This window comes from Paroedura picta, chromosome 2 (genome assembly GCF_049243985.1).
Source record: "Paroedura picta isolate Pp20150507F chromosome 2, Ppicta_v3.0, whole genome shotgun sequence".
NCBI classification, from domain to species: domain Eukaryota; kingdom Metazoa; phylum Chordata; class Lepidosauria; order Squamata; family Gekkonidae; genus Paroedura; species Paroedura picta.
Window position 1 is genome coordinate 127,570,922 of NC_135370.1, and position 24,601 is coordinate 127,595,522.

Here is a 24,601-nt window from a genome sequence, read left to right on the forward strand (position 1 = left end):
GAAAAGATGTGCCTAGCACTGATTGATATATATGGAAACATATTTGTTGCTGCCGAGTTCAAAAAAAATTATGCATCAAAAAAGTGAGGACTTCTCTTCAATTTGTGCCATGCACAGAGCAAGGAGTACTCTGATCCTTCTCGATAGCTAGCTATTCTCTGAATATCTGCAATTTTATTATTTGTAGACGACAAAAAGGAGAAGTCCTCCTAGCATCTACCTAGATCAAAGCTTCCCAGCCAGGGACTTCCTAGGACTCCATTTTCCAAATCTAGTGCTCCTACCAAAACAGACTTTCTTTTTGACATTTATTTTTCGATTTGTATCCCAGCCCTTCCAGCATGCCGGCTCAGGGCTGCTTCCAACATTATCACATAAAAAATACAATACATAAAAACATATACCACATTATAATCATGCCAACTGGGTAGGCAAAACCCTTCAGAGCAGGGTGTCTGTACAGAGGGAGCCCAGCTGGTGTTTAACCTTGTGAGGATACCATCTGTAGGTGCATTGTTCTTTTTGCAGCTAGGGGGCAGGCAAAAATTTTGCATGCTGTGACAATTTGCAACGCAGTTGTTAAAGGTGTAGGAAAGTGACCACCTAAGAAAGCAAGCTCAGGAAAATAATGTGTTCAAGAGCCTATGCTCCTGAGAATTTTAGGACCTTTTCCTAAAAGTGCCAGTCTGAGATTTAAGCAAGTCAAATGTCTATGTGAATTTCTATCTGCCAAGATAAAAATAGATGGTCTGTTGACACAGTGGGCGTGCTGTGGTTTAGGAGCCCTTTTGCACAGACTACACCCATGAAGATTGCTTCCTGGATCAGGTTAAGCAGTACAGCAGAAATATGCACCAGTGTTTTCATCTGGCTCTACTAAACAGAACACTGACTTCCCTTGATTCAGATTTTCAGCTTTTCTTCTTGTTGGGGGTTTCAGTTTATTTTACCAGTGGCTGCATGCCCGAGAAGAAAATGTAAGAGAGGTGAGTTATGTGCAAGCAAAATTTTAAAAGTCCCAGAACTTCTCTGAACTGAGGATTCGAGTTTTGCCCTAAGGAAAGGCCCTGGGCATTAAAAAGATTGATTTGAATTGGTCACACCTCTAATTGAAAAGTCATTGTGTAACTCAGTGGTTCTCAACCTTGGGGTCCTGACACCAAGTGGGATCGCCCTTCTTCGAGGTCGCCAGGTTAGTGGCTGCAGCAGCAGGTGGTGGTGGCGGTAGCAGGTGGTGGCGGGCAGCGGCAGCTGTAGCAGGCAGCGGCAGGCAACGGGCAGCAGGGGCTGGTGGCCCCAGGTGGCAGTGGCCAGCAGCAGCAGAGCCATGGCAATGGCCGCCTCCACGCTGCCTCCAGATTGTTCTGCGGCTGCGCGGCCATCCCACACGCCTGCACACACATGCCCCCACGGACCTGCACACGCCACCCCCACGTGTGCACAAGCCGCCCCTGCCGCAGTTGGGGTTGTGGCCATAAGGAGGTTGAGAACTGCTGATGTGACTTCACCAGGAGACAGAAAAAATTTCCCTTGGTAAAATTTTCAAGGACCACGGATCCCAAATTGTGTCTTGACTTTCTTAAAGGTCCCCAATGCTGAATTGGGAAATTTCTGGAGACTAGGGGGCAGTGTCTAGGGCAGGCTTTCTCAGCCAGGGTTTCATGAATTTCTGGGCTCCCCAAATGGGTGGGAGTCAATTAAATTTATATATATATATATATTGAAAATGGTTAAAACAGTTATCAAGTATAACTATATATGGCCATGTTGACCTGCTCCGACCCCTCCCAAAATGGCAATGATGGACCTGGAGGGGGTGGGAAGGGGAGGGGCTGCAGGTCAGTATGTACTCAGCTGTGCTTCCCAACCATATTCTGCCCCATTGCCCCGTTTCTCAGTCTGAAGTACATTTCAGGGGTTTCTCAATGGTAAAAAATTGAGAAAGGGTGATCTAGGGAGTGTGTGTGATCAGGGCTGCCATCAGCGAACCTTGAGACCCTCTGCTGTTGACCCCTATTCATGCTCCTCCCCTGCCACCTCTGTACTCATGCTGCCTCCCGTCTACAGTCATTAAGGAAGGGCCTCTGAGTGCTGCACAGTGGTGGCACTCCTAGAGGCAATGGCAGCAGCGCTCTCAGCTGCCTACAGTGGTCAGTGTTGCCAGTATGGGTCTGCAGGGGGGAAGGGCAACTGAGCACAGGTGACAGATGGGCTTGCAAATGGGAGAAGGGCACATGGATGGGGGGGGGGTCGCACAGACGTATGGGTGGAAAAGAAGGTATGAGGAAGCCCTGGGCACTGGCTGTCCAGGGCCTCCCGAAATCTGGAACCAGCCCTGGGGGTTTCAGAGTCCACACTCCAAAGTTGCTATTTCCTCCAAGATAATTAATCCCTATAGCAGTGGTCCCCAACCTTTTTATCACCGGGGACCACTCAACGCTGGGGACCACTCACCGGGGACCACTCAACGCCTTTTACTGAGGCCCGGTGGGTGGGGGGGGTAGTTTACTCCTCTACTCTCAACCACTGCCCTAGCACTCTCTGATCACTATGGTAATGTTTAAACATCCCTTCAAAATAAGATACAGACACGCCACAACAATGAACATAAGGAACATTTTATTTTCATGGAAATTTTAACTCATGACAATGACAAATCAATGGGAACCCTGAGCTTGTTTTTCTGCAACGAGATAGTCCCATTTGGGAGTGATGGGAGACAATGGCACCCGAAGTGTGTTGTAAAGGACCGGGGGGGGGGGGAGAAGGCGTCCTTCTGGGCCCACCTCCAATTAGTCGAAGGACCACATGTGGTCTGCGGCCCACAGGTTGGGAATCGCTACCCTATAGTTTAGAGATCATCGGTAATTCCAGGATTGCTTTAGGAGCCACCTGAAAGGTACCAACTCTTCTTGTACATTCTAATGTGTGGTTGTAAACTGGCTCATATATCGACAGCCAAGGTCACACCTAGATTTTGTTTCCTCAGGATCTAGACAGAATATAGGGTTTCCCCATTTCCAGATTGGGAAATTCCTGGATATTTGTGAATGGTGCCTGGGGAGGGCTAGGGGAAGAGAAGGGACCGCAGTGAGATAGAATGCAAAGAAACACCGCCCCCCTCCCCAGCTGCTATTTGTAGTCAAAAGATCATTAATCATCATCATATTTATTTTTATAGCCCGCCTTTCCTGGTTGGCTCTGGGTGGGTAACAACATAATAAAGGTAAAGGTAAAGGTATCCCCTGTGCAAGTACTGGATCATGTCTGACCCTTGGGGTGACACCCTCTAGCGTTTTCATGGCAGACTCAATATGGAGTGGTTTGCCAGTGCCTTCCCCAGTCATTACCATTTACCCCTCAGCAAGCTGGGTACTCATTTCACTGACCTCGGAAGGATGGAAGGCTGAGTCAACCTTGAGCCAGCTGCTGGGATTGAACTCCCAGCCTCATGGGCAAAGCTTTCAGACTGCATGTCTGCTGCCTTACGACTCTGAGCCACAAGAGGCTCTCAACAACATAATAAACACACAATAATAAAATCGTTTAAAAACTGCCTTTTTAAAACCTCTCTGGGAGTGGTTATGTTAAGAGAGTCAGAGTGGGATTTTGGGGGGTCAGGGAGACCAGCGTTTACTTGATGTTAGAGAAACTGGCCTCAGCAACAGGCCTGACTTGCTGGGCTTCTGGAACTGTGTGTAATTCTTGGTGACTGCCAGACCACTCTTGGCCGTTGGCAACCAAAAAGAATTTGGTAGAGGAACTAAATCTATCCAGTAGGTATAGTTAGGAGGGGTGGAGGGAGCCAGTGTGTGGCATTTAGCAGCCAAAGAAGAGGCTGGTTCCTGAGGCACTTGATAAGACTTTTCTGAGTTTTTATCCCTTTTACAATGGCCTTATCTTTCAAGCTGCAGGCTATAGCCTGGTGGCTGTGTTGTCCCATTTGTTAGAACCAAATTCTTTTGAAAGACTCCTGCACAGTCCTTGGTGGATTTGAGAAGTGGGACTGAACTCATCACAACGTCTTGGGAGGAAGAACCAGTTGTTTAATTGAACTCCCAGGGACTATCTGCTGCTGTTCCCTGTCCACTGCTACATGAATCTGTTAGCTGCATCAGCTTTCTTCCATGCTTCTGTATGGTAGAAAGAGGCAGTGAAAGAAAGTTTTGTTTAATTTGCCTTACAAGTTCTGTTCCTGAATGAGCCACACAGAAAGAAGTCAAACCATCATAAGATTTAACATTAGCGGAACAAGTGAAACCCCACAAACTACCTGCCTTTAAGAGGCATGTTACATAGGTTTGCATGGTGGTGTTTGAATGTTGCCAAGTGCTGCTGCCAATTGCTCAGAAGAGAACTGGTCTGGCCAGGTTGCTTTGCTTTAGGAGTAACCGCTGGAAAAGACAAGAACAGGGCTGCAACAGGTAGCTCTACTTATTTCTAGTATTTGTCTTCTGGTCTTTAAAAATCAGCAAAAACCTCAGAAAAATACTGGAGCCAGCTTTGTGTAATGTCTAAGAGTGGCCCAGTATAATCTGGAGAATCTAGTTTGATCCCCTACTTCTCCTCCATGTGAAGCCTGCTGGGTGACTTTGGAATGGTCACATTTCTCTCAGAGCTCTCAGCTTCACCTACCTCACAGGGTGTCCATCTGTTGTGGGGAAAGGAAGGGTAGGCAATTGTAAGATGCTTTGAGACACCTATGGTTAGTAAAAAGTGGGGTACAAAAAAACCCAGCTCTTTGTATCTGCCTGACATGATGCTGGATGCTACATTACCCACTGGCTCAACTCCTGGGCCAAAGAGAGCCTTACGGGGGGGGGGCTTAGTTCTGAAGAGAGATGTGCAAGGGTTTAGGTTTGCATGGGAACCCTCCCTTTCATAAGAGACTAGGACCTTTTCTGCACGAGGAATCTGCCCATGGACAGCCCCTGGTTGCTGGCGGGTTTTAGAGTCCCTTCCACATGATGTCGCCTACATCCCTAGGCTGTCCAGGGGCTTGCTCTATTTGCTTAAGACTTTAGGGACAGTTCTCTGTTCATATTTTTTAAAAATTATATAATCGGACTTTCCATGTATCTTAAAAATGGCATGGTAAAGGTGGGAGTGTTACTAAATGGGGTTAAGGGGCAAGTTTCAAATAGCATCTGCATTTTTTCCAAGGTCATAGTTCCTTTCTGTTCATCAGAAAATCTGTCCAGCATCTATGTAGCTTGAAGACAAACCACACATTTTTTAAATGTTGCTGAAGTTGCACCTTTAACATAGGCTTTCTGGGATGTTATTTGCCTCCATACCATGGTCGCCTGATGGTCTATGCACATTATACACCTATTAAAAGGATAGGATATTTTTTTTTATCAGTTCTCATTCTCCCAGTCATTCTTGGATCTGCAGACTGGCAGCAGCCCCCCCACCCCCTGCCCATGCAGCTTATAGAGTATTTTTAAAGCTGTGAATTTGGGCTCAGTAGGTCTGAGTTGAAAGCTTCCTTTCCGCTTAACATCCCAGTCCCAGACGACTACTGCCATTACTTGGCAACGTGCAAGAGCAGGCTTAGGATTTGTGTGACTACTACAGGAGGTCCTTTTAATACCCAAATATTTCCCTACAGACTTAAGAGTCTCCATCAGCAGTAGAAGTTTTCTACTGTTTTTCACCTTATTTGGACTCCAAGCCAACCCTTAGGTTTTACAATGACATAAAATTGTTTTTATTATGCAAGAAATCTGAAATCAGAGAAAATCCCACATGGCTATCCCAATGTCTCTAGATTATCCTTTACCAACATGTCTTTGTGCGTATTTTCTATCTCAGGCTTTCTCAACCAGGGTTTCTTGACAGCCCTGGGGTTTCTTGACAGCCCTGGTAGGATTTCATGAATGGGTGTGGCCAGTGATGGGCTTGGAGAGTGTAGGAATGAGAGGGGCTAGGGTAGGTGTGTACGCAGCTATGCTTCCCAATTGTATTCTGTATGATTACACCACTTCTGGGGTTTCTCGAAGCCTGAAGAATGTATCAGGGTGTTTTCAATGGTAAAAATGTTGAGAATAGCTGGACTAGGTGATAATACAGCTGTTTCCTGCTTCTGGGTGAGAGTTGTTTATACAGGGAGTGTTATAAAAGGTAATGTTTTGTTCACAATAACAGTCATATTCTGGGATCTGATACACATGAGCTCTGTGTACATTCCACTGCAGTCTTGATTATCTTGTTATCATTTTTCCTCTTCTGTCAGCCTGGGAGACAGACAAAAAACCCCAACCCCTTCTGCCACTAACCCAAGCTAAATATATAAGGTTCTTTCCACAAATAGCCATTTTTAAATAACAAGCAATAATTCACCGGCTTTTGCATTATTTATACGTGCCTGATGTTCTTTACTCATTTAACAGCAAGGCACTCACAGAAGTTCTTCTATCCAGAATGGGCATCTGTCTCTGGAGAAAGGAGAGGGCAAAAGGAACATCATGCTTGGCAGGAGTTGTTGTGGCTGCCTCATGGAGATATTGGAAGCAGCAGCTGGAAATGAATGGGGGGGGGGGGGGAGACTAGCCTCAGAAAGAAGTGGGGGCCCAAGGAAAAAAAACAGAAAAATTGGGGGTGGGGTGTTTCCCCATAGCTATTTTCAGTTTTTCTAATACAAAATTTTGGGAAGCACTGGGGGTTGGGGGAATTAGAAATGTTCTCTTCTAGAGTGAGAAAAACTGTCTTACGAGGCAATTAACTCATTCCAAAAATTCTGCATGAATATGTCTGAGGACTTCATCAATTCTTCCAATGGAAAAAATAGAAAATTTGGGGGAGCAACGTGGGAAAAACAGCTACTATAGGCAGCTCACAGTGTCATAAAGTTTAGTTTAATATCCAAAAATGCTGACAGTCCTACTTATTGTGCCCCTGTGAAAAAGTTTCTGCCACATTGTTTTCTTTGTCCTCAGTCCACCTTGGTTTTACCTCCCCAGCTGAATAGTGTTCTGTCATTTATGTTAGTCAAAACCAATCTTTTGAGAAGGAAGACACCTTTTACCTTTAAAATTTTAATTCCCTACATTAATTATAGTATTATGATTATCAGTTGATTGAAAGAATACATCAAGACCAAATGATCAAAATGACAATGCTTAACGTACACATGGATTTGCAGACCTCTTGCAATAAACCTCCAGCCCTCATGGGGTGTCTGGCCTCCAGATTGGGAACCACTGAATTGTACTATTTAGGAGAGACAAAAAGCCCACCCAACACCTACTAGACCATGTGCAATTATTTTCAGGACCACAGTGATCAACTTGGTGTAGTGGTTAAGCGCAATGGTATCTAAGCTTTTGATAAGGTTCCCCATGATGTTCTGATGGATAAATTGAAGGAATGCAATCTGGATTTTCAGATAGTTAGGTGGATAGGAAATTGGTTACAGAACCGCACTCAAAGAGTTGTTGTCAATGGTGTTTCATCAGACTGGAGGGAGGTGAGTAGTGGGGTATCTCAGGGCTCGGTGCTTGGCCCGGTACTTTTTAACATATTTATTAATGATCTAGATGAGGGGGTGGAGGGACTACTCATCAAGTTTGCAGATGACACCAAATTGGAAGGACTGGCAAATACTCCAGTAGATAGAGACAGAGTTCAGCGAGATCTAAACACAATGGAAAAATGGGCAAAAGAGAACAAGATGCAATTTAATAAAGATAAGTGTAAAGTTCTGCATCTGGGTCAGAAAAATGAAAAGCATGCCTACTGGATGGGGGATATACTTCTAGGTAACACTGTGTGTGAACGAGACCTTGGGGTACTTGTGGATTGTAAACTAAACATAAGCAGGCAGTGTGATGCAGCGGTAAAAAAGGCGAATGCCATTTTGGGCTGTATCAACAGGGGCATCAACCCAAAATCACAAGATGTCATAGTCCCATTGTATACGGCACTGGTCAGATCACACCTGGAGTACTGTGTACAGTTCCGGAGGCCTCACTTCAAGAAGGACGTAGATAAAATTGAAAGGGTACAAAGGAGAGCGACGAAGATGATCTGGGGCCAAGGGACCAAACCCTATGAAGATAGGTTGAGGGACTTGGGAATGTTCAGCCTGGAGAAAAGGAGGTTGAGAGGGGACATGATAGCCCTCTTTGAAAGGTTGTCATTTGGAGGAGGGCAGGATGCTGTTCCCATTGGCTGCAGAGGAGAGGACACGCAGTAATGGGTTTAAACTTCAAGTACAATGATATAGGCTTGATATCAGGAAAAAAATTTTCAGTCAGAGTAGTTCAGCAGTGGAATAGGCTGCCTAAGGAGGTGGTGAGCTCCCCCTCACTGGCAGTCTTCAAGCAAAGGTTGGATACACACTTTTCTTGGATGCTTTGGGCAGATCCTGCGTAGAGCAGGGGGTTGGACTAGATGGCCTGAATGGCCCCTTCCAACTCTATGATTCTATGATTCTATGATTCTAATTAGAGAACCTGGTTTGATTTTCCAGTCCTCCACATGCAGCCAGCTGGGTGACTTTGGGCCAGTTCTCTCAGAGCTCATAGCCCCACCTACCTTACAAGGTGTCTGTTGTGAGAAGGGGATAGGTGATTGAGACTCCTTTGGCTACTAAAAAGTGGGATACAAAACCCCCAGCTCTTCTTCAATCCTTTTTTGTTGAATGCTGATTTGGTATCAGGAGTAGACACCTTTGAGCCTCAGAAGGGCCCTCTCCTGTCTGATCCCATATGTAGCACAGGTACAACTGCTGCTAGCAGCAATGGTGCCAATTAGGCCATTACCTGCCATTACCTGCCCACTCACAGGACATTTAGAGCTGGGGGGGGGGATGGAATGGAATCCATCAGCAGAATTCTTGTTGAACCCTCCTGAAACTCTGAAACTGGCCCTGACTGAATGTATATAAGAAAAAACTTCTCAATCTTGCCTCCACCTCAAATCCCGAGAGGTGCTATAGTGTCTTATGTTGGCCTGCCAGGTAAATAGGCTGCTCCCTCACACCAATGCTGAGATCAATCTCCAATTGCCTAGTCCTATGAAGAAGAAGACTTGGTTCTTATTTGCTGTTTTTCTCTACCTGAAGGAGTCTCAAAGTGGCTTACAGTCGCCTTCCCTTTCCCCTCCCCACAACAGACATCCTGTGAAGTAGGGGAGGCTGAGAGAGCCCTGATATTACTGCTCAGTCAGAGCAGATTTACCAGTACTGTGGTGAGCCCAAGGTCACCCAGCTGGCTGCATGTGGGGGAACACAGATTCAAACCCAGCTCGCCATATTAGAAGTCCGTATTCCTAACCACTACACCAAGCTGGCTCTATGAACTGCTACTGCTGCAAATCAGATCATATTCTTTTTTGAATAAAACCAAGATGAGAACCGGGGAACTTGGTGGATGACAATGTTAGTAGATTAATCACAAAGGTCTGATGTGCATGAGATCATTGTACAGCATACCATACATTTTAAACCCACAATGCAAGAGGAAGAGTTGTTCATGGCTTTTGAGGGTATATTTGGCAAGTGATGTTATATGTGTACTTTGTACCGTCTAGGATTTGTTTCTCCTTGCTGTAATTTCCATCTTTCCAACACTATTTTTGTGCTGTTATTCTTGGCAAAATGGTTATGCAGTTGAGGGAAGAAATCAAATTATGAAGGATTTGGCCACGGGGGGGGGGGGGACCAGGAATTTCACACTTTGCACATTCAGCTAAGCTTTTCCAATGAAGAGTTCTCTCGACTTTCCCACTAACCAAATGACATTGAAGTGATTCAGATGTATTGTCATAGGCTACAGGACACATAAGGATTTCTTGCAACTGTTTTTGGTTAAGTGTTTTTGTTGTTCTTAATTGTTGAAGGAAGTTTAAACATGTTCTTCACTGGATTTGTTGACCAAAAAGGATTTTTAAGAAATAAGGAATGCACTAAAATCATAAACTTGCTTGAGAGTTTGATTAAGTTTTTCTCTTCACCACATACTGCTTCTTAACTTATTGTCAGTTAAGTTAACTTATTGTCAGTGTCAAGCAGATTACTAAAATATAGAAAAAAATAAATCTTATTTGAACATTTGCATAAAATTTCACAGCTAAAATAGTGATAGGTCTGCTATTATCTAATAGAAGAGACAATATCTCCATATGATCTATATTTTGAAGCGAAGGAATAATTAAAAGATTTCTAGGCTCAGAAAGAAGACTGCATTAAAAGGTCAGGGAATCGATACTACCTGTACCACAACATACTCTATCAGCAAATGGCATCTTAAGATATCTGCCTTATAAACCTCCAGATGGTAGGGCATTAAGACATGCCAACATAAAGGCATGCCTATAGTGAGGAACAATCAAATATGAGCAGTAATCAGGGAGCTCTCCAGGTGGAAGAATACAAACAAACAGAATAGAACAAACATGTTGTGCCCAACAGACTGTACAGTTATAATTGTACTTAAATAGATGTTCCTTGATCATTTTTATGGCTTCCTGTCTGAGAACTGACTAAAGGGAATCTAAGGGAAAAGTGAGGAAATGTAGTCATTGCTTACAAAGTTTATCCCACTGGGAAACATAAGAGTCCTTGCAGGTTAAGTCAAGGACCGTTTATGCACTGGAGGTTTCATGCCGGGCTGCAGGCTGGAGTTTTAGTTATAGCAGGTTGCCCCATTTCTTCCTGCATCCACATGGGGGACCATTTGGCCTGGTGTGCCTCATCCGTCCCCGATTTGTGCTCCTGCATAGGAGCTAGGGCAGTGAAGTTCCCAGTGCATAAACAGTCAAGGTGGCTCTCTTGAAGCAGGCCTGAGCTTTATGAGATGGTTGTCCCAATATAACTCAAAGTCTACCCCCACTACTCAATTTGGATTTCAGACATGAACCATAACAATTTAAGAAGAATTTAAGTGAAGGACTGCCCTAATTTGTCAGTTCAGATATCAGCCTGATAAAAACTTTGTGTGACCACCTTGGTATTAAACAGTTTGATGGTGGCTGGGGTATACTGAGCCCCAGATGAATAAAAGAAACAATATTTGATGCTGCTTGTAGTCAGTCTTTTAACGTGAGCAGCTTGCACTAATCAAGACCCCTAAGCATTTAACCATGAGTTTTCCACTTGTGGTGTACATGACATTTCCCCCTCAAAAACAACAATCTTGGGTTTTTGATAGTTAACTATCAAGCATTCTTCCAGACAACAAGGGACAAAATTTACCAATGCAGAATGGAGCAAGGGAATTTATGATACTCCTCCATTCCACACTGGTTACACCTCATTTGGAATATTGTGTCCAGTTCTGGGTACAGCAGTTCAAGAAGAATATTGGCAAGTTAGAACGTGATCAGAGAAGGGCCGCTAGGATGGTTGGAATCCATACAGTGGCCAATATATCCTTCCATCATGAGCTATGATGTCACAGGGAGGGGCGGTATATAAAGTAAATGAATGAATAAATATAATTAATAAATATTAGCTCTGAAAAGTTCCAGGGGAATTAAATTGACACTGAGGGCCTTCCCATTTTTCCCATTTGCGCCTTCTGATTGGCCCCTCATTCAGACCGGTCCCACCCACACTCCCCTTAGCCAATTATGAAGGAGGAACAACGATGTTATGACTGAAATCTGGCAACGTACCCAAAACACTCATAGGAAATGCTCTGAAACGACTAAATTCTGAAACATGCAAATCAAGGCAATGGTTCATCTAGTCCAACACTCTTGTGTCACACAGTGACCGAAGCCAAAGTGCCACCAGGAGGTCCATCAGTGGGGCAATCAAGATGGGTAGCCATGTGAGTCTGACTGTGGCAATAGACAAAAGCAAGAGTCCAGTAGCACCTTAAGAGCCAGTTTGGTGTAGTGGTTAGGAGTGCGGACTTCTAATCTGGCATGCCAGGTTCGATTCTGCGCTCCCCCACATGCAACCAGCTGGGTGACCTTGGGCTCGCCACGGCACTGATAAAACTGTTCTGACTGAGCAGTAATATAAGAGCTCTCTCAGCCTCACCCACCCCACAGGGTGTCTGTTGTGGGGAGAGGAATGGAAAGGCGACTGTAAGCCGCTTTGAGCCTCCTTTGGGTAGGGAAAAGCGGCATATAAGAACCAACTCTTCTTCTTCTTAAAGTTAAAGGTATCCCCTGTGCAAGCACCAGGTCATGTCTGACCCTTGGGGTGACACCCTCTAGCATTTTCATGGCAGACTCAATATGGGGTGGTTTGCCAGTGCCTTCCCCAGTCATTACTGTTTACCCCCCGGCCATCTGGGTACTCATTTTACCGACCTCGGAAGGATGGAAGGCTGAGTCAACCTTGAGACGGCTGCTGGGATTGAACTCCCAGCCTCATGGGCAGAAAGCTTCAGACAGCATTTCTGCTGCCTTACCACCCTGCGCCACAAGAGGCTCTAGTAGCAACTTAAAGAGTAACAAAATCTATAGCAGGGTGTGAGCTTTTGTGAGTCATTACTAAGTCAGCTATAGTTTGGGACTCACATGAGTGAACACAAAACATTTGCTTAAATTGAAATATTAGAATTATACACATTTTAGGTGATAATTTTTTATTTATTTCATTTATTTCTTATATTTGTATGCCACTAGTCTTGGTACAACCACCAGGCGATGGCTGAAAAACTCCTAAGATTACAACTGATCTCCAGGTGAGAATTCCATTCACCTGGAGAAAATGGCCTTTTTGGAAGGTGGACATGATACCCCATTGAAGTCCCTCCCTTCCCCAAGCCCCGCCCTCAAATGCTCTGGTATTGCTCAACCTGGACCTAGCAACCCCGGTGATGATGCTACCAGACCATTTAAACGTGACCCAATTTAGGGCCTCAGCCTGTAACTCACTCCTAGGAAAGAGGCAATTCTGAGAGTGTGAATGCAGAAAGTTGCCATATGCTGTATCCCACCATTGTTTCCTCAAGGTCCGTATTGTGCACTCTGACCGGTCGTTGCTCTCCAGGGTCGCAGAGCGAGGCCTTTCAACGCACCTACTTACCGCCTGCTCCCTTTAGCTGGTGGCGCCAGGGATTGCCCCCGGACCTCTTGTATAGCCCAGGTAATGCTCTTCCACTTTGGGCGTGGGTGCCCCATCCCTGCAGAAGAGCCTCCCTTCACCCCAGAGTGTGCCTCGGATGGTTCCAAAGGCAGAGCAAGGTAGTTGTGCGCGTGCTTGGGTCTAAAGCGCCCGTTCCGTACAGGATTGTGGGCGAACAGCTCAGGCCCACGCGGCGCCTGCCCCACAGCGGGGTTATTTCTGCCGCGGCTCCCTCAGCAGACAAGGGCGGATGGGGGGGGGGGGTGCGGCCCACGCCCACGTGCAGGCAAGGCACTGGCCTAGTGCAGGCCGGCCGGCCGGCTGTTCGACCGCCGCGGCTCCTCCCGCCCCCTCGCCGGCTTCCCCCGCCCTGCGACTGCCGCAGCTCCGCGTTGGCTGTCCCTTTAAACGCTCTCCTGGAGCCGCCCCCTTGCCCCTCCTCCTCGCCAGGCCCGGCGCGTGAGGCGAGCGGGCGCTCGGGCGCAGGCGGAGCAACCTCAGAGCGGCTGTTGCTTCTGGGGGAGGCGGCGGAGTTGGAGGAAGCAGAAGAGCAGCAGCGGGAGGACGGGGCGGGGGCTGCCCGGCGCGCTTCCTCCTCCGGCCGCCGCGACTTCTGCGCCTTGGGCTTTGTGCGGCCGCGGATGTTGCCTTCGCCGAAGCCTGCGACAAGAGCAGTCGGCTCCCCTCCCCCGCCGCTCTCAGCGCCAGACAGCCAAGGGCACGCGGGCCTTGCAGCAGCCCAGCCGCGCAGTGCCTTGGAGTGAGCGGCGGAAGAGAGGGGAGCCGCCCGCCTTGCCCTGCCCTGGACCCCGTCGGGAGGTTGCCGGGTAAGGAGGGGGCGAGCGGGGCGGGGGCGGCGGCTGGCGCGGGGAGGGCTGCAGGCGGGTGCACTTCTCTCTCTCCCCCCCCCCGCCCCCGGTTAGCTCTTTGTTAGCGGAGAGGAGCCGAGAGGAAGGGGACTGCGGGCGGGGTGAGGGACCCCGGCGGGCCTGTCATTGTTGCCCGCCTCTTCCCTCCCTGAGCACGGACACCTGCTCCGGGTGTGCCTGGCCTGAGCGCGGCTCCTTAGACTAGAGAAGGTCTCAAAGGGAAGAGCGGCTGGGGGAGAAGGGGCGGGGTGGGTGAGCCGTGTCTGTGGTTTGGGGGAGGGGTTATCGGGATGGGACTCCACTCCGAGAAGCCGGAGGAAATCCCCTTCGCTTGGGAAATTGGCAAACTTGTCCGGGCAAAGCTGCTGCCTAAACCAGACTCGAGCACTTCCTGGAGGATGGGCTAGTCGGAGCCCAGCGTCTCCGATGCGGGCTTATGTGGGACAGGACGGGGCTGTGGCTGCACCTGTGACCGCGGCTGAAGAGAACAGGGCTGCTCGACTGGGCAACTTGGCCCAACGCGGCCCTTGTTTACGCCCCGTGAAGTCCTCCCGCAGGGCAATTGAGTGGGTGACGGAAAGACTCGGGTAAGTTCTGGTGATGTGCGGTTCCTTTGTGTCTCTGACTGTAGAGCCTGCTTCGGTAACGTGTTAGAAACAATGGAGTTCCTTGGAACTGCAACTGCTTTCTTTTTCTAAGGGATATCTGCGCTTAATCTGTTGTAGCAAAACAAAATAGAAACCTAGTGGGGCTTCAGAGTCTAACCGTATTTATTCTGGTATGTTTTGTTCCTTTCAAAAAAGCTTCTTGAAATTCTTAGTCACTAAAACATGATGTTCTTTGTAAACTGGGGCCAAAAAATATGGCTTCAGCAATGAAGTACTAAATTTAGTCTGTATGCGTATCTTGGTTTTAAAGTGGCCTGTAAAGAATAGGAGAGAGGGGATGACTGAAAACAGTAAAAAGTTTATTAACTGGTTCAGAGGGTGGGAGTGCATTACTGCCATGTAACAGTCTCCTGTAGTGTAAAACTTTAGGTAAGGATTGTGGTGTACTAATCCTGTTTGATCCCACTTGCCTGTGTACTATAATCAAGTTAATTTATAAAGTAGAAAGTCACCACAGCCTCCCATTGAGGGAACTCTTCTCTTCTGCATTGACAATTTCTCTTTGAGAATTTATATGCAAGAATAATAGAGAATCTTTGACACTATTTCTTTGACTGTTTTGTTTGGTAAACAGGAGCATGCCTTTCCTTATGATGCTGTCTTGCATATTAATAAGATGATGCTGTAGTTGCATACAAGGTATGATAATCTTTCCTGTTCAACTTCTTGATTCACTAAAACTTGATTGATGCGGGCTTCATTAATGTAAATTGCTAAAACGTAAAGGTATCCCCTGTGTAAGCACCGGGTCATGTCTGACCCTTGGGGTGACGCCCTCTAGCGTTTTCATGGCAGACTCAATACGGGGTGATTTGCCAGTGCCTTCCCCAATCATTACCGTTTACCCCCCAGCAAGCTGGGTACTCATTTTACCAACCTCAGAAGGATGGAAAGCTGAGTCAACCTTGAGCCGGCTGCTGGGATCGAACTCCCAGCCTCACGGACAGAGCTTTCAGACTGCATTTCTGCTGCCTTACCCCTCTGCGCCACAAGAGGCTCTGTAAATTGCTACTATATGCTAATTTCAAAATTCATAATCTCAGGTTCTCAATCCTGGTGTATGGATGTCGACTTTAAGCATCTCTTGTCATTATGATACATCTACCACTGTCTCCCTCTGTTTGTGTGTGTGTGTGTGTGTGTGTAGATCCACCAATATTCAAATAGAGAATGTCGCTTTAGCTATGACTCTTCAGGCTTTTTGGTAAATAAAATTTGTGGTTTTGAGCAGTGATATGCTGGTCTATATAAGGCTTGCAAGAAGAACCTTAAGTAGTATATTAAAGCTTCAGTCTTCAAAGTGCTGAGAGAACACCTTCATCTCTGAGAAAGAGGGATTAGAGATTTTAATAAGATCCAAATTAATAAGGTCCAAAGTTAAAAATAAATGTTAAGAGCTATAAATATTATGCAGGCAGGATCCAATGTTAGTATGCATGTACCTGTGAAATAGAAGTGACATGAGCTGCATACTTCTCAAAATGTCTTAACCTTGAAGTCCATAGAAACATGAATATATTTGCAGATTAGGAATGATGCAAGCCAGGATAAGGCTAAGAAAAATATGCATAGTCTATAGCTGTAGTTTGCTGTTTCCTCCATTTCTGTGCTAATGTAAAAAACTTTCAGTTAAACTCTATGTAAAATTCAAGAGATGTTAGCACTTTTAAAAGTTAAAAATTATTCTTTCCTTCATGAATGGAACAGTATTTTGTAAATTGATGGCAACATTGAGGCCTGGAGGAATTTTTGAGCTCTATGGTAGCTATTAGTCTTTTACAGTCTCAGCTTTCACATATACATTTCTGCCTCTCCTGATTGCTGACTAGTTACAAGTAAGGTCAGTTGTGTCTCATGAAAGGCCCAATGGTGAGAAAAAGGTGTATGTGTGCGTGGGAACAGCTCGCTGATACATGTATGAACATGCACATTAACATGAATAGCATTTTTGTTTAGATTACTTATATGCTGCCTTTCCAGGCAGCTCAACAGATAAAGTATAGTTATGAAACTAGTCCCTGACAACAAACGAAAGCCTAGAGTTGGCTTCCAACTCCATGATTTCTGTGATTCTATAAGTGAGTCTCTATAGGATTACAATGTAGCATAGTAAATCAGTTAAACTGTTCTTGATTGAGAAAACTAATGTACTTGATTATGCCTGATTACCTTCTATAATGACCGTATAAGACTTGTGCTACTTAATCAGGACTAGAGATGGAAACAAACCTGGATAATGGAAGTTTGTTGGATTTGTGGGTGGATTTCCACCATGGCAACAGCACAGAGCAGTGGATCCATGCTTCTCATGTTGAAATATGAGGCAAAGATCAATATGTGGAGATGTGTTTTGGGTGACACAACACAAAAGTTCTGAGGATCCATGAGGATACCATGGATCAAATCTTAGGACCATGGCACCACAGAGATGTGCATTTGAAGATTTCTAAATTATCTTATGGGGAGTTTTGGGTGACTGGATACAAAACCCCCGAGGATCTGTGAGGAATTACCACACAATTAGTGAATTACCACACAATCTGTGATTTTTGTGGTGTATACTGTGGCTATCAATCGAAGAATTCTTATGAGTTTGGGGTGGATGCCGTGGATGCAGGATTTTTGCGGTGCTGCCTATAGTCTAAGACATGGTCTACAGAATTAAAGTGGTTTTATTTCATTTCAGTGTAAAAATCATATGCATTCAATGAGGATCAATTTGAAGCCATTTTTTACCCACACCCTTCCAAAAGCACTTTGTACAAAAAGAATCATAGAATCATAGAGTTGGAAGGGGGCATACAGGCCATCTAGTCCAACCCCCTGCTCAACGTAGGATCAAAAGAAAATTAGGAGAAAATGTTTCCAGGAAATCCTCTTTCCCCCCCACCCCCAAAGACAAAAACTAAAAGATATGTGCCTGCACTCAGCGAGGCTCCGATTGACAGGCAATCTGTGTGTATGTGTGTGGATGGTGAACGCCAACCAGAAATGAGCAGCTGAAGACCCACCGGTAACACTGAAGGGGCACCTTCTCTCTAAGCTCCCAACCTGTCCCACAAAATTCTCTCCCTCCAAATAGCTACGTGTGTCTCCTTTTCACCCTCTTCCACGGAGAGAGCTCTCATGGGTAAGGCATTCTCATTGAAACCAAAGGGAGCACTACTCTTGGCTTACAAGGATGTCAATCAAACTAAGTGGGCAACCATTTGGAGTTGCCACAAAAACCAAAAGACAGCCCTCCCAAGCTTTGTCTTTGCCGGAAGAGAGGTTTTCACGTGTTTTACATGCTCAACGTGCGTGTGCCGCGGGAGGAAACTCTGCCCCTAAAAAAGCCTGCGAATGCACACAAGGGTCTTCCGCCAACACATTGCTCCATTTCTCCATTAGGTAAAAATCATTCTCACTAGAGGATGTTTATGTATCTGGGAACTTAACAGTCTAGTTATAGGAACTCAAATGTAGGAACTCAAGAGCATCTGATGAAGCTGACGGGCAGTAGGCTCAAAATAAAATACTCTTTTACACAGCAAGATAAATGTAGCATTTGCTGCCAGGGTCTGTAGTGATGGCAGCAGGAATAATCAGTTTTAAAAGGGGATTAGATCAATTCATGGCTACTAGCCAAAGAAAACTTCCACAGTGAGAGACACTAGTCCTCTGATTCCCAGTCAGGAGGCAACATCAGGGAAAGCCCTTGGTCTCTACGTGCTGTGGTTGGCTGTGCAGAGGAACTGGGTGGTCACTGCATGAGACAGGATGTGGGGCCAGATGGACCACTGGTCTGATCCAGCAGGGCTTTCTTATGCTCGTATCTATCTCAAGGAGTTGTGAGGATGAGCACAGACTTGGCAGAATCCTTAGCTCTGTTCATTTGCAATATTACTGTTAATAAGATGTAACTTGAAATACCTGCCCAATCTTTAATATTTTTCTTTTACTCTTTTCTGCTCTGTTAAGTAGTAAAAATTGTACTATATTGTATTATAAAAGTCAGGCATAAACTTTAATAGCAATCAGGGACTTCAGTTTTGAGGCAATTACATAAAGAGATGTAGGCTGTGGGTCCCAGCCTCAATATATGTGCAGCGTTCTGTAATTTTCACATCACTTAAAACTTGTCCTCTCCTTCCTGCATTAAATTGACATGAATGCATTGCAGTTGCTACAGTTGCCATCTTGAAAGTTATGTAATATGTTAAAAATGTCTTATCCTTATCCATTGTTCCTCTTAATATTTGTGAATTAGCCTGGGGGGTGGAACGTGTCTGGGGTGTCCGAGTTGGAATAGGGCCAATCAGCTGGCCGCACCCTGATTGACCCTGCCCCTACAGCTCCCGCCCTCCTTCCCTGGACACTAGCCACTTTGCTCTCAGATGCCTGAGAGAGAAAGAGACACAGAGAGCCCTGCCAAATCGCAATGATCCCTGATTACCTGCTATGGCTCCTGTTTCAAGGGGAAGAGAGAGAGTTTACCTCCTATGGCTCCTGCTGAGAGAGAGAGCTGCCCCTGTTGGTCTTAGTGACCATTGCATTCCTGGTTGCAATGGGCTTTCTTGCTAAAACATTTGGGCAAAACTAACTTTCTAAAGACATAGTCACTGGCAATCTGAGTAAGCTTTTTTTTAATTGGAATACCCAAAGGGGATTGTGGCACACTTGATATACCAAAGTTATTACTGCTGTGCTGCCCAGTTTTTAGTTAGGTTCTAGTACTTAGGAATTTGGATTTTCTTTGAACTTAGACTACATCTTTGGCTGATGCCAGTATTAACTATAATGCTTTGTGGCTAATGGGGGTCTGAACTCTGGTCTCCCCAATCTTAGACCAACCCTATAACAACTACATAACTCCCATATTGGATACTTAATATGAATCTTCAAATGCATCTCAGAATCCACAGAACATCCCCAGTGAACACTGGCTTCTCAGATACTCTGACTTGAAATTATTTGCTTGGTTGAGGTAGTTGAGCATTTGTTTGTTTGTGGTGGGGTCCAAGACAACAAAATTACCTCCCTTCCTGTATTTGGTTAATCAGCTTTATTTCTCTTCCCCCCCCCCCCACTCATGTGCAGGGATGCACAAGGTCAAGAAAGTGGATATTCCCATCAATTCCATTTCTTTTTGTCTAATGCTGCAAGTCTCAGGATACCAAAATCAGATTAACATGCAGCATTTAAGCCACAGACCCCTTTGCCCCCTGCCACTCAATACCATGGCCAAAGACAGAAGTATCCCAGTATCTTACATTTCTTCTTCTCTAAAGCTGCAAAGCTCTGGATACTAAAACTACCTTAACTTCTAGTACACTGTATGTTTCAGTGATCAACAGGTTGAGGTTGGGAGCTTTAGGCAGAACATCCAAATATCCCAAGACAAAAATCAGACAAGGCAGTGGAGGGGCAGCCTCCGTGTGAATGGAGAGGATGAGACTGCATATTTTAGACCTAAGCAGCCTAATTATGCTGCCTGGCAGTTGGGGGGGGAGGGGGGTACAGGGGACCGTCCCTCTGGGAAATCCTGGGGGGGGGCTTGAGTTCCACTGCCCCCCCCCAGAGTTGATGCCCCAGGGGAGGGGCAGGTACCCTAGATTTCTGCTGTCCTAAGAATAGCTACTGAAAGTTTAGATTGATTCAGATGGGTTGGTCTTAAAGATGCCACTGGACTCAAACTTTGTTATACTGGAAATTTAGTTCTTCAGAAAGTGAAGTTGTATTGACAATCAGTAACTTTGTTGGTTACAGCATGTAGGAGTGAAAACAGAAAACTGTTAGCATACTTATTCTGTGGTAAAGTTTACAAACAGGATTTTAAAAAATATCGAACAGCAATGAAAAGCCTGGGATCAGTAATCCTAAACATAGCAAACTTAGCAAAAGGTAGGACATTCCATAATTGACAGTAATATTACCTTGCGTAAACTGATCATTGCAAAACTGAAAAGGTGAGGAGAGGAGAAGGTTATAAAAGGAGATGCAGATATTGAGCTCTTTGTTGCAGCAGAAGGAATCAGCTTGCCTTATGCTCTTGAAAAACTGCCCTTGAGAAATAAGCATTCTTGCTTGAAACCCACCCACCTGCCAATAAATCCTCTTCAAGTGCCTGATGTGGAATGTAGCAGTATTCCTGGCAACTACTTTCTTCTACATCTTTTATAATATAATACGGAAAGATCATTCTTTGCCAATAGTATACAAGGGAATTTTTATAAATATCTGAGAATGAGAATACATATTGCTAGCCTTGTTTCTTGTCGGATTAATGGATTGAACACAATTATCACACTAGGAATCTTAATTAGATAGTGCAAATCTTTAAAAAGTATTTAAGCTAGCAAGTGTTTCTTAAAAAGCCTCAACATGGCCTGGACCTCAAGTTCTGAATTATATTCTCTAAAATAAATTGATATAAAATACTGGGAAGTGTACCAGGGGCCCAGGAGCTGAAATGTGATTACAAACCACTTGAAACAAAAGCTGTGTCATGTGATACAATAAAACATTAAGGTCTTGAGGGAGTTTGTTTTTACTAAATAATAGTCACTTTATCACTCTGTGATGCAAAATGGGAAGGTGGCACCTGTTGAGGTGACATGTAATTTCCCTCACATTGGATGGGCTGTATTTTGTTCTTTAGGAGGTACATATGTTTTTATTATTTTTATAACTGAGATAATGTCTATTAATTACTAATGGACAGTTTTATTTCTCCAATGTGTTTGTGAACTAAAACTGGACTCAAAAGGACTGATTGGCTGTTTTAGCAAAGAATTATCATGTGACGTAATTTGGATACTATGACAGTTTAATAATTTGCCACTAATTTTATATCTGTATTCTCATGATCCTTGTTCCATGCACATGCCTTGAATAAATCTTTGTTGGTCTTAAAGGTGCTATTGGGATTCAATTTTTGATATGTTTCCCCAGTTAGTGTAAACCGCTGTGAGACTAGTTGAGAACTGCGGTTCTCATTCCTAATACTTTATTTTATTTATCATTTATGTGTGATTACCATTTATTGAATCATCAGAGATGTCACTAGCAATAAGTAGCCCAATTCCCTGTGCTATGCAGGACACTCACAGCCCTATCACTCATCCACTGTAACCTGCCACCCCCTTAAGCCTTCATAGAATCTGCCTTTGAGGCTTTAACAATTGGCAGAATTCATCTGTTTCATTTGAAACTTGTCAAAGGAGCTGAGATTGGCAGTTTAGATTCACAACAGCTCTGATTTACAGCTTGTAAATTTCATGACTGGATGGGAATTCTGAACATGAGTTCCTGTTATCCAGCTCTGTACTGTAGGTAATGCATTACAGTGTTTCTTGAATAAAATTCCTAATGAAACCCTAAAGGAATACTACTTAATACTGAAAGTTGTACTGGAGCTGATTGGAGATAGCAGTGAATAATTATAGACAGAACACAAGCTAAACATAAATATCTCAAATTCTGGTGCCTCTTGTCTAGCATATCACAGCAAGTAACCTTTCAAGAATCTGTGTAAACAACAAATTAAAACAAATGTAACTGTCCTTCATGACTATAATGGTCTGCAGTTAGGCAGTTAGAATCATCTGTTTTTAATTTTTTTTAAACTTTATTTATATCCCACCATTCACTGAATGGTGACCCAGAATAGTTTACTTCATTCTCATCTCCATTTCATCCTTACACTAACCTTGTGAGGTAGGTTAGGCTGAAAGTAATGTAACTGGCTCAAGGTTACCCAGCAAGCTTCCATGACACGAGTGAGGAATGAACCTGGATTTCCTAGATCTGAGTCCCAACACTTTAACCACTACAGCACACTGGTTATTTAGTGTTAAGTAATTATGTCATATTCAAGATACACCTTTAAAAAGTGGAAGTAATAGAATAGATTAATAAATTCCTTTGCTATATATAGCTTAAGCCAATACCGCTAGAAAAAGCAGAGAGGACAGAAGGTTGCACTGTGTATACAGCAGTCCCCAAATACAGTCCTGTGAGTGACCACTTCAGTGTGGCTTCTATGACAAGAAAGTTGAGATATTGTGGTGTGAAAATTCTGACATTTATCCCAGAGAGGATATCCTCCACATTATGCAACATCCTTAGGTACTCCTTTATCTTTGCTTTCTGGGGAAAAAATCCTAAAATACAGGCTTCCATGTGCTAACTTAATGGCCCTTTTTAATACAGAGAAACACTAGCTTGTCTTAATCACTTTTCAACCTAGAGAAGGGCATGTTTTCTTCTGTTCTGGTTCTGAGAAATGTCACTGGCAGGAAACATTTCGATTGCTGCCCCTTGACTTTAACCCTATGACAAAGCAACAGGACCAGGAAGTTAAATCAGACCCTGGTAAGTAAAGTTCACAATAATAAAAGAGTGATCCAAATGAATAAGCCAAAAAAGGGGTGGCAAAGGAAGCAGGGAAAGGTGGCCAGGAGAAGGGAAGGAGGAAATAGTGTGGTGAAGGGCTCCCACAAATCATTGCAGGTTTCCCACTTTGTAAATAGGCTTGACTGATGTCGCATAACTGGGCACAGCACATCCAGAATCAACACTGGGTACAGCACTGCAGCTGGCACTATGCAGTTTGACTACAGTCTTTTGGAGAAAGGCTGCCAGGGGGAAGGATTGAGGGAAAGCTGAATACAAGGCAGGCAAATAAAGCAAGGTCAGCAGGAGAGTGGAAAGTAGAGAAGAAATCAAGAAAAGGGGAGAGGTTTTAGGGACTTTTAGAGAAGGCAAAGAGGAAACAGCAGGGAAATTAAATGCTTTTTCAAGTCCTTACTGAATCCGTTTTCATAATACAAATCACTGAGGACGGAGGTCGCAAATTATAATGTGGAAAAAAGTTCTCTTTTTTTGGTTTTCTAGTTGGGCACCTTAAAAGTATTGCTCTTTAGTGCCTAGCTAAGCATTAATCATAAAACATGTCCTGACACTGGAAAAAGCAAAAGCAGCTGTGTAAGAAGTAAGTTTATAGTGTAGAAAAATGTAACCTCTTTTTCTGCATGCTGTTTCTCTGTTCCATATCTCAACAATCTTATTCTCCAGTTTCAGATACATGTTAGATATGAGCAGCTAGAGGAAGTTTCTAAAGGGGAGTTTGAGGTTTTCCTTCACTGTTGCTAATTCTGATAATTGCACTTTTTACAATTTACACTTCTATATAACAGTGGTCCCCAACCTGCGGGCCGCGGCCCGGTGCCAGGCCACGAAGGCCATGGCGCTGGGCCGTGGCTCCCTCTCCCCACCCCTCGCCCCGCAGTAAAAAACTTCCCAGGCCATAAGCTTGCGGCCCGGGAAGCTTCTTACTGCGGGAGGGCGGGGAGAGGGAATCAGGGCCGCGCTGCGCACTGTGCATGTGCGGCCGAAATCGTGCATGTGTGGCACTTTTGCGCATGCGCGAAAGTGCCGCACATGCGCGATTTTGGCTGCGCATATGCGATGTGCTGGCGCGCCCCATGCTTGCGCAATGCGCGGGCGGGGCAGTTGCCCTGCCGGTCCCTAGCCTCAGAAAGGTTGGGGACCACTGCTATGTAAGTTGTATATGCATGTAGTGTATTCTGGAACACGAAAGGCAACTGCCCCTTTTCTTCTTTTTTACTATGTGTATACTGAGGAGAGCATTGTTAATTGGGTTCCCATCTTTGTACACATAATTGAGTTTGGGAAGACAAGTTTGCCATTTTCACATTATGAGGAATACTGTGGTATACATTCCTACCCCTCTCATAATGTTTAGTGTGATCCTTGCATGTAGGTTAATAATAGATACCATTGCCAATGTCAGATTGGCAGTTTCAGTGTCATAAATGTTTTTCAGATAATTATCCCTGGGAGTTGTATAAGAGTGCCTGTTTTTATGATTTTTTTAATGGGGTAGAAAATACAAAAACCACAATAATCCAGAACAAAAATTAAGTTATGCATTCACCTGATTGACTATGCAGGTCAGATTTGAAGTTAAAATTCTTTTCTCCCTCTCTCATGGTAGTGATATTGTAATCACTAAAGTGATATGGGATGAT

General features: G+C 44.6%; 1 protein-coding gene across 2 annotated transcripts in view; it reads left to right on the forward strand.

Moving 5' to 3' along the window:
• Positions 1-13,523: 13,523 nt before the first annotated feature.
• The window catches only part of SUSD6 (sushi domain containing 6), a 75,433-nt gene continuing 64,355 nt past the window's right edge, over positions 13,524-24,601 (forward strand). The window contains exon 1 of one of the 2 annotated variants that reach the window (XM_077322603.1): positions 13,524-13,857. The gene's annotated coding sequence lies outside the window, so the exon portion shown is untranslated. Of the gene's footprint in view, positions 13,858-14,217; positions 14,487-24,601 lie in introns of those variants that run through there. The other variant, XM_077322604.1, reaches the window with a different exon arrangement.